General features: G+C 37.4%; 1 non-coding gene across 1 annotated transcript; it reads right to left on the reverse strand.

The window, feature by feature from the left end:
• Positions 1-7,454: 7,454 nt before the first annotated feature.
• On the reverse strand, positions 7,455-7,561 carry LOC132301858 (small nucleolar RNA R71). Its single transcript, XR_009480661.1, has one exon. It is a non-coding gene; the product is annotated as a small nucleolar RNA R71 (small nucleolar RNA).
• Between the last annotated feature and the right edge of the window lie 6,483 nt (positions 7,562-14,044).

Below are 14,044 nucleotides of genomic sequence, written 5' to 3' on the forward strand. Positions count from 1 at the left end.
TTACCCATACATAATCAAAATAAGATGCAAAAGAAAAGTATAGACTTCTAATATCATATATACCAATGAATTCATCTCCACTTAGTAGGTTTGGTGGCATACCTTATCAACAAATGTCACATTATTGCGTAGTAGTTCCTTCTCCGTGTTATTCTATTCCTGTTATCAAGTCGTATTGCTTAGTTCCTTCTACTCCTTACACTTACTTAGTTCCTCCAGTTCCATTATATTCTTATAATGCCTACTATTGATCTTAATGATTCCATCCAAGGACAATCTAGAGGTTTTGATGATAACAAACCATTAATGGTGTTTAAGGACTAATGTTTACATTGAGTGTTATAGATTATTCACATTCAAAGGATGACCTCAATGAAGTATGAAAGATCATTCTAAGTATTCCATTATTCAAGATCACATCAAAAAAAGCAATGGATACAAAGAAGACATAAAGTTGCAAAGAAGCAAATGCGAAGTCCATCCAAAGATAGCTTGGACTACAACGAACAAGAAAGCAACTCAAAGAAAGGAAGAAAACAAGTCTACCTAAAAGCCTACACGATCATAGATAAAGCTTGAAGTAAAGGGGTAGATAGGATAGTGAGTATTTAGGATTCAATGTCAAAGTATTTATGAATCCATTTGAAGCTCATCTCTATAGGACCATGCATATCATATCATCATTCATATGCTCCTATATCCATTAGCAATAGACTATGCACTTCATTCTTATATAATTATACATAAAGTCAGTGCTAAAGAGTGAATTAATTCAAGCTTGCATAAGCTTTGAAAGAACTCATCACTTGTGCTAGAAATGCTAAGACCATGCACATCAATCATATAATTTATATTGGTCAACAATTAAGGCATGAGAAGCCTTCATTACCATGAGTTGGTTACGGACAATAGGACCCCAGAATGCGCGTTATGAAAAACTGTGTTTTTGGCTAAGTGCGAAAAATAGATTTTTGAAATAATGATTATTTCAAAATAATTTTTCTCGATAATAACTCTTTATACTTCAACTAGCCTAAATTGATTTTATCAAAAATTTTGACCAAGTCTACATAAGGATTCAATTTTACCAAAACTGTCGGAAATTCAAATTTGTACTAAAACTGAATTTCTATATTTTGATTTAGTTGGATTTCAATTTTCTAGTATTTTTTATTGAATCCAAATGGGGGGTACTTCCTTATTTACATTGTAACATATAAATTAAAGTAAAGATATAAATTAAATTAAATTAAATGTTTTCAATGGAAATAAGGTATGTGCAGATGTCCTGTGCACAGACTATTTCATCTGTTAGCCTAGAACAATTCTGAAGTAGCAGTTCCAGTTCGGCCTACCGAAACAAAGGTCCAATTCATTTCGGTCTACCGAAATAAGTTAATGAAAGAACACTACTAGGTGTTTCGGTCGACCGAAACAGCGAAGGGTTTTACTTTGGTCTACCGAAACAAAGATACTGAGGATGATGACCAATCTTAAAACCATTTCGGATGACCGAAACACAAGGGTGTTTCATTTCGGTCGACCGAACCTTGCCCAGATCTGAATCTGAACGACTATTTCCTCTCGGGCAGCATGCACAACAGCCATATTTTTGAGTTGGTTTATTAAAACTCTATAAATAGAGTTGGGGACTTCGGGATTTCATGTTGCTACTATTGAGAAACATTATATAAAATCCAAAGAGCTTTTGTTCTTCATTTTATATCATACTCTCTCATCCCACATCATTCATAGAGTCTTGAGTTTCAATCTATTCATATATATACTCTAGAGTGAGCTGAAAATTATGAGCTTTAATTTGCATATCAATCTTTGAGAGATATACTTGTATGCAATAAATTTGATCTTCAATTTGTAAGGGCTAGTGTGGCCCAAGGAAGAAGAAGCAAGCTAGCTTCATATTTGTAAGGGTTGGTGTGACCCAATGGAAGACTAAGAGAGGTTGACTCTTAGCAAAGTGAAGCAAGGAGTTGTTTCATATAAAGGTTTGCTCTCCACCCATAAGGAGGTGCCATAGTGGATTGGGAAGTCTCAAAAAGGGTCTTGAGCCGAGGAGTAGGAGTTTCCTAACCTCGCTAAAATCGCCGTGTGAATGTTTGCAATCTCTCTTCCCTTATCTCCTTTACATTTATGCTATTAATTGCTTATGTCCATATCTTGATTATTGCATAATTGTTAGAGGGTGTTAAGTAGAATTTGAAAATCCGAAAATTGACCATTGTTTGCCATAGACTCTATTCACCCCCCTTCTAGAGTCAATACTTGGGCAACACCTACAAGTCATATTGTTCAGATTCTTCATCCTCTGACTTTGACGAAGAGTTTGATTTGAATCAATTGAATCAGAATTCTAAAGCTAAATCAGATGAGAAAAAAGCTAAGGATTCACCTGTTAGCTATTCAAAAGAGGTTTTCTATTACCATTTGAGTATGTTAAGGAATGTAATAGATCGGGAAAGTAGCGGAGAACCTTATGAGGGATTGATAATTGCTCAATATGACTTTAAAGAGCCTTATTTATGATGTTCAGACATTGATGTCATTGCCTTGGCTGTTATGCGTTTATTAATTAAATATGCGTATTCTTGTCATTTTGATTATGCTAAACGCATTATTGGCTATATAATGAAAATACCTACAGGTGATGTTCCCTATATGGTAGGTAGTGCATTCTCTTTACTTGGCTCTTACGGGACTGCTGCACCTACCCTTAGTTTATATACCTTTATTTGGAAGTTGATTATGAAAAAAGCTGAAGATTATGGAAAATCTCTGCTATCAAGCCTCTTCATAAGAGTTTATCTGAGCGGTAAGCAGGCAAAAGCTAAAGACATCTCTTTGACTTCCGAGCTAATTGAGACAAAACTGTGGCAAAAACTGAATGATGTCAAATCAAGTGGTGATCCCCCAAAAGCGAAACGCATGGTCTGTAAGCAAGGTTTTCCTTCACATATCCCAGCATTGAAACCTTAGAGTAAGAAACATCATGTTTTTATTGTCGCGGATACGGAAACAGTTATGATCGATAATGCGCATGTCCCTTATGCAGCCGGGTTTCTAATTATGTAGCCGGGCGAAGATGTTGGAGCCAAGTTGGCACATGCCTTTGAAAACTGTTATAGTGAGGACCATCTACTTATTATGTCTGAATTTAATTCTCCTTATGCAGTATTACGTGTCTCTTGGGATTAAGTACACGATCAAGCCCTTTATGCGCAACTCACGACTATATGAGCTAGTTGTATATCAGGAGGGGAAACTTCTCTTCCGGCTTAGAGATTCATACTTGCTTCTTCCAAGTAATCTTGCTACATTAGCGAAGACTTTATGTCTACAATTAGGACCTAAAGGCTCAATCCCAATAGCCCCTGAAGACTTGCAAGTGTCTCGTCTGCTTCCTATAGGCTCTCAATTGCTGAAATATATGACGCAAGATATTCGACTATTAGGCGGTATAATGGCAAATGCTTAAGAAATTTATTGGACTCTTTACAAGGTTGATATTGGATTGCTTAACTTTATCAACCCTAGCTATGAACATTTTTCGCATTTCATACTATGATCCAGAGAGCTGGCTTATACATATCCTAAGTCGGAACGAGGATGCTTTCATCAGACGTGCACCCGCGGGTGCCCCTAGTGTCCTTCTTGGTGGTTTCTTAACCCGATTTTGAAACTATCATAACTTTTTTGTCCAGACTCCGAATCAGGCGATTTTTGAATCTAACTTCGTTGATTTTTCATTGTCTATCCAATGGTGTGCTTGGTAGCACTCACTTTTATTTTGAAAATATCATTTTACCCTTGGGATAGTACTTATCCGTTTTTAAAATGTCGTTTCCGCACTTTGTTTTCTTTGAGTTTCGTGACCTTATGGAAGGTCATTTTGGCATCTTAGAGATGTGTTATATCTCTAGAGACCTTGGTTTTGCCTTTCATTTCCACATTCGAGATCCGTTATTGGATTAACCTTCGGGTCATCATAGAACGCACTGGCTTGTAAAAAACCAGGGCCATCATAATAACTTTAAGGACATAGTGAAGATTACCAAAACATGAAGTTTAAGGTACAAAACTAAAAAACATAATATATGACCGCCGGCACCGATGTAAAGCATGGCCAGTACCACCACTGCCACCATCCTCACCTCATAACCACCGCCATTGTATTCCGACGACAAACCACCACCACCATCTCCACATCAAAAACCAAGAACTGTAAATTTAAAGCACGACCATCATAATCGATGGCATCAACACCATTTACAATTTGTCGAACCACCACTAACCATCAAATCGGTGGTACCATCACCACCACAATCCCCACCTCCACCCCTAAACCACCACTAATAGTCCATCGAACCACCACCAACAACAACATCCTCACACCCACAATAACCACCAACATCACCATCCGCAGCTTTTTGGAGGCTCCACAGTTTTGAAATTATTTTAGGGCAAAGATTATTTCTTTTCCTCTTCTTAATTTCTTTCCCTTAATTATTTATCTTTATTTAATGCATTAAAGTTATTGCTCTGCAACGCCCCAATGGCTGATAAGTGCTTAAATGTTGCACATTTCAGCACCTAAGCTAAGGTATTTCAGTCTTTTCATCTATCTTAATTTCATGTTTTAGTCCTAATTTATATTTATGTGTATTTCAGGGTAATAAAGTTAAAATGAGCTAAAAATGGTCCATTAAAGCCTTTTTGGAGTCAAGCCAAGATATTCAGAAAAAGTTCAGAAAATGACAAAAAGATGTCGTAGCCCATTGCTCGTATAGTGTTTATTCTTCGAAAGCGGTCAATCTCGGGCCTTTGATGATGTTCCCAAAGATGAAGAAGCAAACCAATTAACTCGGAGCCAAAATGGAGCTAAATAAGGCTTAAAGGAAATTTCCAACTCTGGGGCGATCGATCCCCCAGGGTGGGGGATCGATCCCCCAGGACTTGGCAACATTACAGATTTTTTTTTTTATTGTTTGGGCTTATTTTGTGAACTATTGGGCTTTAATAGGGTTACTTAAGGCCCAGTGAGCCATTAGATTAGGGTTAGTATTTATTTTATTTAGGTGAATATTATTAGATTTTTTTTTATTATTAAGTTTTAGTATTCTGTATCAATATTTTTATTCTCTCTGGAAAACACGAATAGGAAAAAGTTAGGGTTCTTGAGAAAAGCTCAGAGAATAAGAAGAGGAGCCAGATGAATCAAAGGATGGGGCTTGTTGACATCTTGCATCCATCAACCATGAGTGCCTGATTCTTCAACTTAGGGTTGGATAAACCTTAAGCATGTAACCTAATTCTTAACTCTTGACTTTTGGGGATTAATTTGTGTAATTTATGTTATAGCCTTGATATATATATATATATATTAATTCTTTCATTTGATTGTCTATGTCAATTTCATATTGTCTTTTATGTTTTTGAATGATAATCAATTTCTACATTGTATTAATTAGATGTAATTGTGTTTTGATTTGATGGAAATTGCTTTTATTAGATGGGTTGTACTACAAAATTAGGTTAATGTCTTGTCTAAATAGTTTAATTTCAGGCTTAGTTAGTTTAATTTAAAGTTGATTAATTTAATTGTAATTTAATTCCTAGGTAAGTAGACAATCCATACTAGTGCTTAAAATCCATACTTATTGTCACAATTGCATTACCCTCTAGATTAATGTGTGTTGAAATTGTAACTTAAATTGATGAATCATGCTTTGAATTGGTGAATTACACTACACTTAGTTTAATTGTCATTAGGTAGTTGATTCATGCTTGAAATTGATGGTTTATACTTTTTATTGCAATTATTAGCCACATTCTAGATTACACATTTTTATTCCCCAATTAGTTAAAAGTTAATGAGTTAGGGAATGTGCTTAGTGGTGAATCCTACACCCTAAGTCTCTTTCCAATCTTTTATACTCCACTCTTTATTTGCATTATTAAGTTTAAAATTAGTCTAATTACAAAACCAAACCTTTTTAGCAATCACATAAGCACTAAAGTAGAATTCAATTCTGGTAAACCTATAATTGTTTAGATCTCTTGGGACGATCCCTGCTCACTTCATACTCCATAGTATAAGTGTTTAGTGATTTTATAAATTTTAAAATATGGTGCCCACTTGACATTATTTCTAAACCTAAAGTGTTGTGCATTATTTTGTGCACACGCTCGGGTCACACCATAGTTTTAGCGCCGTTGCCGAGGATCTAACGGTTTTTAAAAGAATTGAATTAGACATTAGTTCTTTGTTGATTGTTTACTTTTAAGTCATTTTAATTTTTATTTTCTCATTTGATTTGTCAATTAGGTACTTGAAGCAAAGTGGAGCAAACGCTGGACTTGGAAGCAATTAAAAAAAAATTTGAAGTTGCTTAAGGACCATTTATAGGTTTCTCTTTAATTTTTGTGCTTAGTTGTTTACTATCTTGCATGCTTTGGACAGCCCAATTGGAGGCTTAAATTGAATTGTTTTATTTTTAAGTCCAAGCATACCTTCTTGTAGAGGGCATCGGCCCGTGTGGAGGCATTTATTTGTTTTAAGTGCATTGATATTATTGAGGAGTTTGGGAACATCATATGAGGAGGTTGAAATTTTGAAATGTTGGTGTGTTGACTTGTTCTAGTGCATGCATGGTCGTAGATCACTTAATCGTCATCTTGCTCCTGTCGAAATTTTTCTTCGGCGTTTAAGAAGTAGTACTAGGGATAGTCATCTTAATCTTTCAAATTTTGATCTTCCATCACCTTTAATGGAAGACCCAATAGATCCAATTGAAGATCCCATTGTAGATCTTGGTCATGTGGATCATAATGGTATGCACCACCCACCACAAGTTCATATTGTGGATCCTCAAGGTGTGCATCCACCCTTGGGAATGCCACAACCAGTTAATCATGCGGTGCAACAACCTAATCTAGGGATGCCAAGGCCAAATGTTGTTCCCCCAATTGGTGAGCAACAACAACAATATGTTCAAATGGCATACCCTCAACAAGGTCAAATGGCATATCATCAACAAGGTCAAATGCCATATCCTCCTCTCAATCCTCTCAATCCTCCAATGGTCCTTAGGGATCGTTACACTCCAAATCAATATAATGCACCCACTTGCATTTAATTGCCAAATTTCCGTGCTCATCATTATGAGATTAAGGCTTCCACCATTAACATGTGGCCCCTTTTCTATGGGTTGAGCAATGAAGAGCCTTATAAACATTTAGATGAGTTCTTGGAAGTTTGTTCCACTGTGAAAATCACGGATGTTCCGGAAGAAGTCCTAAAAATGAAGCTTTTCCTTTTCACTCTTCGGGATAAAGCTAAATATTGGTTTAACAACTTACGGCCAAATACAATCACCTCTTGGGCACAATTGCAACAAGAGTTCCTAAAGAAGTATTACCCCGCAAGTCAAACCGATGCCATGAGAACTTCCATTCGTGAATTTAAACAATAAGAAGGAGAACCCCTTCATGAAGCATGGGAACGTTTGAATGACTTGCTACGGAAATGTCCACATCATGACATTCCTAAGTGGCAATTAGTTCAATGTTTCTTTTCAAGTTTATCCGATGCCAATAAGGGCATTGTTGATGCTTCTTGTGGTGGAAGCTACATAGAAAGAAATGAAGATGAAATTTGGCTTCTTTTCGAAAAAATGAGTGAAAACTCAATGCACAGATCTTCATCTTCTAGGGGTGGTCACCTAGCAAATATGGGAGAAAAGAAAGCTCTAAATCAAATAGACTCTTCCTTGGAAATTGCCGCCGAGGTCAAAAATCTTACTCAAAGATTTGATTAATTCCTTTTGAATCAAGGTCCGGTAATTCAATCTTATTCTCATCCTACCAATGAAATTTGCATGACTTGTTCTAGTTACACTCACCATACTTCAAATTGCCCTCTTGGACAAGTCATACCAAGTGAGTCTCAAGAACAAGCAAATGCAGCTTTCATTCATCAAGGGAACAACCCTTATTCCAATACTTACAATCTGGGGTGGAAAAATCATCGTAACTTTGCATGGTGAAATCAAGGAGACGGTGCAAACCCTCCTCAAAATCAAGGTTACCAAGCAAAGTATGTTCCCCCACATCTCCAAAATCAAAATCAGAATTCTCAAGGTTACCGTCCTTCATTCTATCCTCAGAATGTGAATCAATACTCTCAACCTCAAGCATCAAATTCTCAATCCTATTCTCAACCTCAAGCATCAAATTCTCAATCTTACTCTAATCCAAATCAAGCGCCTCCTAAAAGTTCCGCTTTTGAGGACAAGGTCTTGCAAGCCTTAGGTGATCTTCGAAAAAATAATCAATTGTTTCATTCTCACTCTCAATCAATTGCAAAGCTTGAAGCTTAAATTGGGCAATTAGCTAATTCTTTAAATGTGAGAGAGAAAGGTAAGTTGCCTAGTCAAACTGAAACCAATCCTAAGGGGCAATTTATGGCGCAAGCAAGTCCTTCATCAGAATTTTCTGGAAATGAGCAAGTTCAAGCAATTACTACCTTGAGGAGTGGTAGGAAAGTGGATAATAAGGTAGAGGTACCTAAGGAGGATAATGAACTGAAGCAACCAAGTGGTAGCATCCGTCCCATTCCAAATCCTATTCCTATTTCTTTAGATGCTAGTGGTTCCAAAATGGACATTCCGTCATCTTCATCATTATCTCCCCAATTAGAGAAGCCTTATGAGCCAAAAGCTCCATTTCCTCAAGCTTTGAGAAAGACTTCATCATTTGGGAGACAAGAAGGGAAAATTCATGATATAATGGAAGTGTTTAAACAAGTAAAAATCAATCTTCCTCTTCTAGATGCAATTAGGCAAATTCCACCATATGCAAAGTTTTTGAAGGACTTGTGCACACAAAAGAGGAAGAGTAAGGGAAGGGACCTTAAGAAAGTGCTTTTAACGGAACAAGTGAGTTCCATCATTCTGTCTAACACTCCTCCTAAGTTCAAGGATCCGGGTGCTCCGACCATTTCTTGTGTTATTGGAAACCAAGAGGTTCGTAGAGCTCTCCTTGATTTAGGTGCAAGTATCAATCTCATTCCATACTCTGTTTACTTGCAGTTAGGATTAGGGGACTTGAAGCCAACATCAGTAGTAATCCAACTAGCCGATAGATCAATTAAGAAACCAAGGGGAATTGTTGAGGATATTCTAATTAAGGTTGATAAATTTTATTTCCCGGTTAATTTTGTGGTACTAGATATTGAGCCAGTCCCTAATCTCACCAATCACATTCCAGTCATCCTAGGAAGGCCATTCCTTGCCACTGCCAATGCCACCATTAATTGTAGATCCGGCATTATGGACATCTCTTTTGGCAACATGATGGTTAAGCTTAATGTATTCAATGCAAGTCAACATCCCACAGATGAAGACGAGTGTTTTCTAGTAGATGTCTTGGATGAAACCATAGAGGAGACTCTTCCCTCTGTTTTATCTAAGGACCCTCTTGAGGCGTGCCTTTGTGAAATGTTTGAAAGTTGTGGTTTTGACACAAAAGGATCCATAAGTGAGGTGAATGCTTTAATGGACTCTGTGGCCACTTTGGATTACCCACCTTGGAAAAGCAAGAAAGAACCTCTTCCTTCACTCTCTAGTACTCCACCAGTTCCATCTCTCATCTCTCCTCCTATTCTTGAGCTTAAGCCCCTTCCATCAAATCTGAAATACGCCTTCTTAGGCCCAAAAGAGACTCTTCCGGTCATCATTGCTTCCAATCTTGAAAATGACCACGAGAATGATCTTTTGGAAGTGCTTAAAGCTAACAAAGAAGCCATTGGATGGAGTGTGGCTAACTTAAAAGGCATTGACCCTTCTATTTGTATGCATCGCATACACATGGAAGAGGATGAAAAGCCATTTAGGGATGCTCAAAGGAGATTGAACCCAAATATGAAGGAAGTTGTCATGAAGGAGGTTGTGAAACTTCTAGATGCGGGAATCATTTATCCTATCTCTGATTCCAAATGGGTTAGTCCAACTCAAGTGGTTCCTAAAAAGTCAGGAATCACAGTTGTTGAAAATGCTAAGGGTGATCTCATTTCGAAACGCACCGCCACTTTATGGCGTGTTTGCATAGATTACCGAAAGCTGAATTCTGCCACTAGGAAGGACCATTTTCCATTACCTTTCATTGACCAAATCTTAGAAAGATTGGCTGGGCAACAATACTATTGCTTCCTAGATGGTTACTCGGGGTACAATCAAGTGGCCCTAGATCCATTGGATCAAGAAAAGACCACATTCACATGTCCTTTCGGTACATTTGCTTATCGACGGATGCTTTTCGGATTGTGCAATGCTCCGCCACTTTCCAAAGGTGTATGATGTCAATTTTTTCGGACATGGTGGAGAAGTATTTAGAAGTCTTCATGGATGACTTCTCGGTTTTTGGGTCCTCATTTGATTCGTGTCTCCAAAATCTTAAAAAGGTGCTTCAAAGATGTCGTGAGACTAATCTTGTGTTAAGTTGGGAAAAGAGCCATTTCATGGTTCAAGAAGGAATCGTGCTTGGACATGTCATCTCTAAAAGAGGAATAGAAGTAGATAGAGCAAAAGTTGAGCTAATTTCTGAATTGTCTCCACCTACTACGGTGAGAGAAATCCGCTCCTTTCTAGGACATGCCGGTTTTTATCGCCGGTTCATCAAAGACTTTAGCAAAATTGCTAGACCCTTGTGCAACCTTCTTGCCAAGGAGACTCCATTTGTCTTTGATGAAGCATGCCTAAATGCTTTTCATCAACTTTGCACTCTTCTATCAGCCGCTCCCATCATGCAACCTCCAAATTGGTCATTACCATTTGAGATTATGTGTGATGCTTCCGACTTCGCAATGGGTGCTGTTTTGGGGCAAAGGGTAGGTAAACTACCATATGCTATATACTATGCGAGTAAGACTTTCCAAAGTGCCCAATTGAATTATTCTACCACCGAGAAAGAGTTACTTGCCGTAGTATATGCCCTTGATAAATTTCGGTCATATCTCTTAGGATCCAAGGTAATTGTGTTTTCCGATCATGCCGCTCTTAGGCATCTTTTAATGAAAAAGAAAACCAAACCTCGCTTGATAAGATGGATTCTACTTCTTCAAGAATTTGACTTTGAAATCAAGGATAAAAAGGGCTCCGACAATGTCGTTGCCGATCATCTGTCTAGATTAATGGTTGAATCTTCTCCAAATCTTGAAATTCATGAATCATTTCCGGATGAACAACTCTTTCAAATCTCAAATGGGACGTTGCCTTGGTTCGCCGACATTGTTAATTATCTTGTAACCGGCAAACTTCCCATTACTTGGTCAAAACAAGAAAAGGACCGATTCTTTGCTACCATCCGGAAATACTATTGGGAAGATCCCATACTGTTTCGTTATTGCCTGGATCAAATTATAAGAAGATGTGTGCCGGAAAGTGAAGTTCCGAGCGTCCTTGTGGTTTGTCACACACTTGCTTGTGGTGGGCATTTCAGTGGAAAAAAGACCGCTTTGAAGGTTCTTCAAAGTGGGCTCTTCTGGCCCACTATCCACCGAGATGCCTATAACTTTTACAAGGTGTATGTTCGGTGCCAAAAGTTAGGATCAATGTCAAAGAGAGACATGATGCCCTTAACTTCAGTCTTCGTTGTTGAAATCTTCGATGTATGGGGCATAGACTTTATGGGACCATTACCAATGTCTTATGGCTTTCAATACATCTTCGTTGCCGTTGATTATGTTTCAAAGTGGGTTGAGGCCTGTGCTACCAAAACGAATGACCACTCCGTGGTAATTGCATTCATTAAATCAAATATCTTTGCTCGTTTTGGTATGCCAAGGGCTATGATAAGTGATGGAGGAAAACATTTCTGTAATCAATTCTTGAAACAACTTTTCTTGAAATACTCCGTCACACATAAAGTGGCCACTCCCTACCATCCCCAAACAAGTGGGTAAGTCGAGGTGTCAAATAGGGAAATCAAGCATATTCTTGAGAAAACTATCAATCTGACCCGAAAAGATTGGTCAAGAAAATTGAACGATGCTTTGTGGGCTTACCGGACAGCTTACAAGACTCCAATAGGCATGTCTCCATATAGACTTGTTTATAGGAAGCCTTGTCATCTTCCGGTTGAGCTAGAACACAAAGCACTTTGGGCAATAAAAAGGCTCAACTTTGATCTTGATAAGGCTGGAAAGGACCGTTTACTCCAACTCAATGAGCTAGAGGAATTGAGAAATGATGCCTATGATAGTTCAAAAATTTACAAGGCAAGGACAAAAGCATTTCATGATAAACATATTGTGAAAAAGTCCTTTGAAGCCGGTCAAAAGGCTTGGTTATTCAACTCTAGGCTCAAATTTTTTCCTGGAAAGCTTCGAACCAAATGGGAAGGCCTTTATCAAATTATCTCCGTCTCACCTCATGGGGCGGTTGAACTTAAAAATCTAAAAGATGAAGGGACCTTCAAAGTTAATGGTCAAAGGCTTAAACCATACATTGATGGACAAAATTTTCAAAGAAGTGTGGAATCTGCCCTCTTGGTAGATCCCATTTACTTTGAAGATTGAGAACATCTCACGTCTTTCTAGCGACGTTAAACACTAGTTGTATCGAGTTTCTCTTCCGTTGTATTTTAATTTCCATTTTATTATTATTTTATTTTTATTTTTCCTTTTGTACATTTATGCATTTTTAAATTAAAAAAAATTAAAAAAAAAAATTGTAAATGAGTAAAGTAGGTTGGTGTTTGATTTTATTTCTATTTTATTATTATTATTTTTGTATATATTTCATGTTAGTTTTGATTTATTCAAAAACATAAATTTTTTTTTATTTTAAAAAAAGTATTAATTAGTATAGGTTGATAAGTGATTTTATTTCAATTTTATTTATTATTATTTTTATTTTTTATCTATTTTTCATTTTAGTGTATATATTCTTTTTAGTTTTGTTTTGTTTTATTTTTTTTTATTTTTTTTATATTTTTAAAAAAAATTGAAAAATTGAAAAAAAAAGAAAAAAGAAAGATCGATCTCCAAAATGGGTGGGAGATCGATCCCATTTTCTTGGCAGAGAACAACAAAAAATTAGGCCAAGTGAATTGATCCCCCGTCGAAAGGGATCGATCCCATTTTACTTGTATTTCTCCCTTCTCATTAAACAGTGAAGGGGACATTTTTTGCCTAAAATTGTCGATCCCTAATCAAAGCAGATCGATCGCACCTTAGCCCTTGAAACCACAAATACATTCCTCTTTTCTGTTGCTTGAAATTCTGCTTCTTCCCCCGAAAATCTCTAAACCCAATTTCATTGTCCAACCCTCACGGTTCGCTATTCTCTTCTCGCGGCTGGTCGTAGTTCTTCTCCGGCGTCGTGGCTGTTTTTTTTCTCCAGCGATCAAGGTTGGTTCTTCAACGGTGATCGCTGTTGGGTTGTGGGTTATTTCCCGGCGATTTTGATTTCGCCGCTCTCTGTCACATCTGGGTCGTCTTTCCGGCGTCGCATCTGAATTCTCTCTAGCGATCGCCGCTGGGCTCTTCTCCGGATCGTGGCTGTTCATCTTTCCGGTGTCGCGGCTATTCGCCGTTCCTTCCGGCGATTAAGATCGGGTTTTTCTCCAGCGATTCCGGCTGGATTCTCTTCAGCGATTTGACTGAATTTTTGCGGCGTCGCTGCTGGGTTGCGTTTCGTTCCGGCGAGCTGGGCCGTTTCTGAATCGCCGGCGACTTTGGCTGGGTCTCGCCGGCTTTTGACTGGGTTTCTTTCTCCAGCGAGCTTCTGGGAATTTCTTCTCCGGATCGTGGTTGGGTTCTCGGGCAAATTTGGCTTCGCCGTTCTATTTTGCTTGTAAAATAAATAATTAAATAATTAAAAACAATTAAATAAAAAAATACATAATAAAAAAAATTAAATAATAAAATAATAAAAACATTAAATAATAAAAAAAATTCAAAAAAAAAAAAAAATGACTTGATGATAAAAATAAAAAATAAAAACTTGCATTGATAAAAATAAATAAA

This window comes from Cornus florida, unplaced genomic scaffold, assembly GCF_030987335.1.
Source record: "Cornus florida cultivar Cherokee Brave unplaced genomic scaffold, ASM3098733v1 CherokeeBrave_3.0.0_Hap2_Chr03, whole genome shotgun sequence".
Lineage (NCBI taxonomy): Eukaryota > Viridiplantae > Streptophyta > Magnoliopsida > Cornales > Cornaceae > Cornus > Cornus florida.